The sequence below is a fragment of the Gymnodraco acuticeps genome, unplaced genomic scaffold (assembly GCF_902827175.1).
Source record: "Gymnodraco acuticeps unplaced genomic scaffold, fGymAcu1.1, whole genome shotgun sequence".
In the NCBI taxonomy this organism is placed as follows: domain Eukaryota; kingdom Metazoa; phylum Chordata; class Actinopteri; order Perciformes; family Bathydraconidae; genus Gymnodraco; species Gymnodraco acuticeps.
In genome coordinates, this window is record NW_022992206.1 from 1,732,116 (window position 1) to 1,738,263 (window position 6,148).

Sequence of the window (6,148 nt, forward strand, 5' to 3'; positions counted from 1 at the left end):
TTGTTGAATATCCTGTTTGTGTTTTTAAGTAGACACCATATATATCTGAGTATGAGCTTCACCACGAAAAAGCAGTTTATGTATGTCCAAGTAAACAAACTTACTGTGGAGTACAATGTACAAAAAGAAAAGCAAATGTTAGCTGGGCAGTCCTTCAACTGCTCATCACATGTGTTAGTTGAAGAAATGGCTGGGCTATATTTCAATATTGTGATCTATAATGATCTTCTTTCTAAGGCGTGATAAAAACATACATCGAGATATACATTGTCTTACAAGCTGATACGAACTCAAATTGCATATTGTATTTAATTGTAGTACCAAATGTAAATACAACATGGAAATCGAATATTTTATTGAATAACCAGAGAAAATGCTAATGTATTATATATATTATATTTCATCCATTCAATTATATATATATATATCAAGGAAAACTGAGATCTGAAGTCTGTCTAAATTGTCATCACTTTATAAATGTATAACATTTAAAATGTTGTGTGAAATTGTCATATTAAGCTTCTTCATTCTTGAACTATGGCCAAAAGAGGCTTTGTGAGGCTCACAGTGATCTGAATACCCCTAAAAACAAAATCAGTATTGAGTCCAAGTAGAAGTTTAAAATTCCTTCAAAGTGTTCCGACATCCTGCTCACAAGACTGGGAGGCAGACTGACACCCGAAAACCGAATTTTTGTCGAAAGCACAGAGGCATACAAATAGCCCTGAGTTGCCACATCAGGAAAGTGTGAAATAACTTCACAGAAAACAAAAGTGTTAAAACTAAATCTAACCTCAGATGTGCTGAATGCCGTTTTCACCACAGTGTGGTCAGCAGTTTTTTTAGAATCTCATATTTTGTTGATATTGTTCAAAGCACATTGCTAAACTTTGAAGTAACAATGTTTCACCTAAAACCACTGGGTTAAAATACTGGCATGTGGGAACCTACCCATGACAAAAAGGAACACTTCTTTGAAAAGTTATTTTAGTTCTGTCATTTGTCTGCTCTCTGCAACCTAGAGGTCCAGCGACCTTTGCGTTAGTCAGATTATCTTGCTATTTTACACAAAGTCTTAATATCTTTAAAAAAGGTGAACAAGAGACTTCAAACACAGAACATGGATCTACAGTTAAATGGTTAAAGAAAACATAAAATGTCAATCCTGGCTGGTGCCATCTTAATGAAAGGACCCTTGACCTTTGAACTTAACCCAAACAGACTCTTAAGCTTAGACATGTTTTACATTAAAGGTGAAGACGTGGATTAATTGAAAGTTGAAAACAATATTAAATATTCTCTTGATCACGCTTCTCCAAAGTGATCAATTGCTGCCTTCTCTTTCTCTGATAAAGGTGGAGTGAAATTCCTGAAAACTGACCAGTCATGATTTCCAAATGAATATTTAGAAGTTGAGATAAAATATGCGGATTAAAGTGTTAAATGCAGTCCTATATTTCACATATTGTACGACAAGCTCGCTCCTCAAAACAAATTGACACTGTTGTAAGTTTGTTATTAAAATGCTGCCAGGAGGCATACCACCTTTCTTAAGCTATATAATAAAACTAAGGTGTTTTATTAACTCAGCTTTGTAAATTCAATGTATTGCATGACAGTTAATATTGAGCAGAACATGAATCATGCTCTTATTAAAAACCTCCCAGTAGTTGCCTCTCAGTTAAAGTGCAGAAACTTTTTGTCTGCAATTCTCATCTCCATGGCAACTCAACATCAAGTGTTTTGTAAAAGAGGAATGGAGATAAGATGAAGTTACATCATTTCCGATCCAAATCGTGCAGGAGAACCGCCATAAGACTTGTTTTTTTTACATCTCCGCTGAGAAATGAACACGTTACATATGAGGATTAAAAATGAGCGAGGCTGGGTGTTTTTGTTTTGTTTGGGATTGTCGACTGTAATCATCAAACGAGAAGGAAATGAATGAAAAGAGGGCAGATATAAAGCTTTGGGCACACTTTATTTCTATAACAACACTCATTATCAAACAGCTTTTGGTTATGAAAGCCTTGTTCCCTCTTTGTTTCTTGTATCCACTTCACTCCCCAGTTTAATACCATAACTGAAAGTAAATTCAATGTAAATTCCTCTGGATCATGCAAACAGTATTCATGCTTGTCAACATAGACTGTGTTCGAAAATACGATTTGCCTGATTTCTCTTTAGTTTAGATGAACTCCTAATGATATAAGGGGCTGGGGATTACCATAGTTGATGGCTACAGCCTGAGACCGAGTCTTCTACATGCAGAAAAAGTGCTGTCCTGATTACATTCTTATGCATATATGTGCCTCTGTGGGTTTAACAGAGAGGGGGAAAAACAATCCTAAAGACGCCATGGTTATAATGTAAATCCCATGCAGATACCATCAAAGTGAGGGAGAAGGTGACAGGCTTGATATCCAGTCCTTTTTTCACAGTATCAACGCTAGCGATGATTTATTGTCTTTCACACAAGCCAAAGATGTTCCTTAGATACGGGCCTTGCTGTACACATGCCTATATCAAATCTCAAATGCATTCACAAATGCGTAATAGAGTTTTTATTCTGCAAGGTCACGCAACCCATTTTCTAACCCATCATGTTTGCCCGCTGAGGATAGAAAATACCTATTGTGTATCCAAACCTCTGCAGCTGAAGGCCGCTAAAGATAGACTTTTTATCAGTCTGGGAAGTAAAAGAAAACATTTCTTATTAACTTTGGCAGGAGCTGCAATTTAAAAGAGACATTATAAATTGCATTGTGCTTGTGTCCCGGAGGGAAAAGAAGGCATTTCATAATAATCCCTTTCCAAAAGATCTTAACAGTATTTCTCATTCTTCAACATTGTAGACGCTGTCAGGAAAAAGAGGGCTGGTTTCCATCAAAAGTGACAATGCTTGCTTTGAGTAATGAGGAGCAAGGCTTCAATTTCTGTCTGGCTCTCAGCACACACAGGCTGATCAATAGATGCAGAGAGAGAGACCAGAGTCTATCGATCGGTCCTGCATTGGCTGTGATCCCTGCCAGTGCACAATCATTACACATTCACACTGTCCCTGCAACAACTATCATGAGTCAAAGTGAAGGCCAAGGTCATAAATAATGCAACAACACCTTTCCTTGCCACAATGTGAAGCCAGACGAGGGGTTAAATTATGTGCATTGTAACAGTTTCAGACTTCTGTCTCAGTCAGTATCCTGTACTGAATGTATTAAACTCATGGGAAGAAATACATTGGCTAATTATTCATTGGATAATACAAAGGCAACCATGCATCTTAGAAATCATCAGGTAAATAGGATACTAATTTATTTCTCAACATTATGTAGCAATGTGAAATCTTTTTATTTTAAAGTGCTTCCTTTTTGTTCTTAAAGGCACCCTAATATGCTAATTTCCAGGTTCATATTTGTATTGTGTGCCTCTACTGTGACATGTGCACATGCTTTAATGTTCAAACGTGTTGGAGTTGTGTGGGAGAAATCTCAGTTTGGCGTGAACTTGCCTGGTTTTGGTTAACTTTAGGAAAAGGTTTTAATTTGAGTTTAATGTAAATACAGTTCCTTTAGTCCTGTACTTCATGACAGTGTTGACTTTTTGTGCATGTAACCATGAACATGATCTTTTTCAGACTCATAAGTGTGCAGCTGAGTAAAGCAATGATTCGTGCTTAATGCTAACAAGCATGATATCATGCTTTCAGTAACAACACTAACATGCCAGTTTAGCCAACCTGATCTCACCAGAATGCGTGACTCCACCACGACTCCTTAACACCACAATGCGTGGTGAAGTCACGAACTTTGTTACATTTACGTGTCGGCACCACGCAAACAACCCTTATTTAAAGTGAATGAGGCTCCTTTGTCGTGGTGCACATTTCTACAACGTCCCGTAGTGAGCTTTTATTCTATAAAACGTTTTTAAAATCTACTATATAGCTTGTAGTAACTCACGGGAGGCTTCTTTTATTTTATTTGTATTCATAATTATTTTTATTTTTCGTCAGAATGTAAAAATTACATTAGTTACGAATTTTTGTTATCAAAAAACTGCATTGTGTGTAATACAACTGTGATTTGTATTAAATTAGTTAGTTTTTAAGGAAGGCCAGAGCTTCAGCTGTGTTAAATAGATTGTTCCCTTTAGTTAACGTTATTAAAAGATAATGATCATGTCCCCTCTATTGGGTTACGAGCGTCCATTGGATAACGGAGAAGTACACCCGGAAGTAAGTATTCTCCTTACTGTCGATTGATTTTACAGTGATATCTGCACTACTCATCGACTAAAAAACACCAGATTATCCTTGTTAATTACACAACATTGATTGGTTTGAATTGTGTACAATGCTTTTGTATTTTCCCCCTTCGATTCGGAGAAACAAATATTTTTTCGGAGTTTTAGGATGGCCGAAGACACTACACTACCCAGAATCCTCAGCTATCGTTTGGGACTACACCATGTGCTTAGCTTGACAAATCCCGTGATCAGTCCTCAACCTCTGTGATTGGATGTGGGAGTGGCAGTGCGCGAAGTTTACACAGAGCGTCAAAAAGGACTTTGAAATGGAATGAAACCCATCGACGGCACACTATTCAAAACAGGAATCGAACGTGTCCTACCCACCCCCCCCCCCCCCCCCCCCCCCCTTAGGTCACAGGCTCCTCCAACAGTAAAACAGATACACAGAAAAAATTGTGAAATAGTGCAATAACAAGAGTCTATATACAAGTGATTGGAATATGATATATTAGATAAATAATTTCTAAGCAGATAGATGAATGTTATGGATGTTGTTTCTAAATTCAGGTGTTTAATAATCTTATAGCCTGTGGGATGAAGCTGTCTCTGTGTCTGGTGGTTTTAGTCCGGATGCTGCGGTACCGCCTGCCAGACGGCAGCAGACAGAACAGTTTGTGGCTGGGGTGATGGGGGTCTTTTATAATCCTTCCTGAGGGCTTTCTTTAAGGTTAACCTGGTATTTTTACTCCACTACATTTATTTTAGTTACTTTACAGATTTGGATTAATGATCTGAAATATAAACAACCCTTAAATCAGACTTTAGTTACACCTGAGTGAAATTCAGTGAAGGTGATTGTCAAGTGCCAACAATCAGGAGAGATATTTGATAGTTGGTGCTTGAGAAGACTAAATATGTATCTGCAGATCCGTTTAAAGCATATTCATTACTCGTTATTCTCTAATAGTTCATTAAAGACTGTATATAATTGCTATTTTGCACATCCCTTTCAATATTTCAAGATTTTCTAAGGTTTATTGACATATCATATACACAACAGTGTAGTTATGCAATGAATGAAAAACTTGGGTCGCAGGTTCCTCAACAGTGCATTACAAGACATCTATCAATATGTGTGTATACTTCCACCATTACACTGTCGTATTCTGCACATTTCTTATACTATCTACATACATAAGATTATAATTAATGTGTATAATATCAGTTAAAATAAGTGCTTCAACATAGTTAACATTGCAGGAAAGTTGATTGTCAAGTTCCAAAACAAACCATGCAATTTAGACTTTGTCAGGCTTAATATTTATCTGTAGATAGATACCGCCAAAGCTTTTTTCCTATTTAAAAGAAGACCTTAACCTAAAGTTTTCTTTAATGTTTAAATAAAGCCTTATTAGTTAGCACATCCTCCTATCAGGCACTAAACTGTTTTATTCTAGATATCATTTGAGTATCTTCTTGATATTTTCTATTCTATATTTATATCATTGACCTTCTACTTTCCCACTATTTTGTATGTACTCTTAATATTTAAATGTTTTCATAAAATATAACACATTCAAAAGTGCTTTACAAAAATGAAAGACATTAAGAAAAAGGCATTTTAAACAGTCATTAAAAAGCAACACAATCTTCCTGCATTGCAATTACTCTAAACGTGTAATAACGTGCTTTAACCAGTAGGTGGTTTGGGTTAAAAAGCTGTCAAGTTTACAGTGTTAACACAATAAAATATACTGCTGTTTCCGGTTTAGTTTACGACGAATATTATTTTGTTATTGTCTTAACATGACCCAGCCGTCTAGTAGTTAATAAAATACAATAATATTAAAACAAAATATTACTACTAACTTTATTGTGAAATTAAAACAGAACGGTA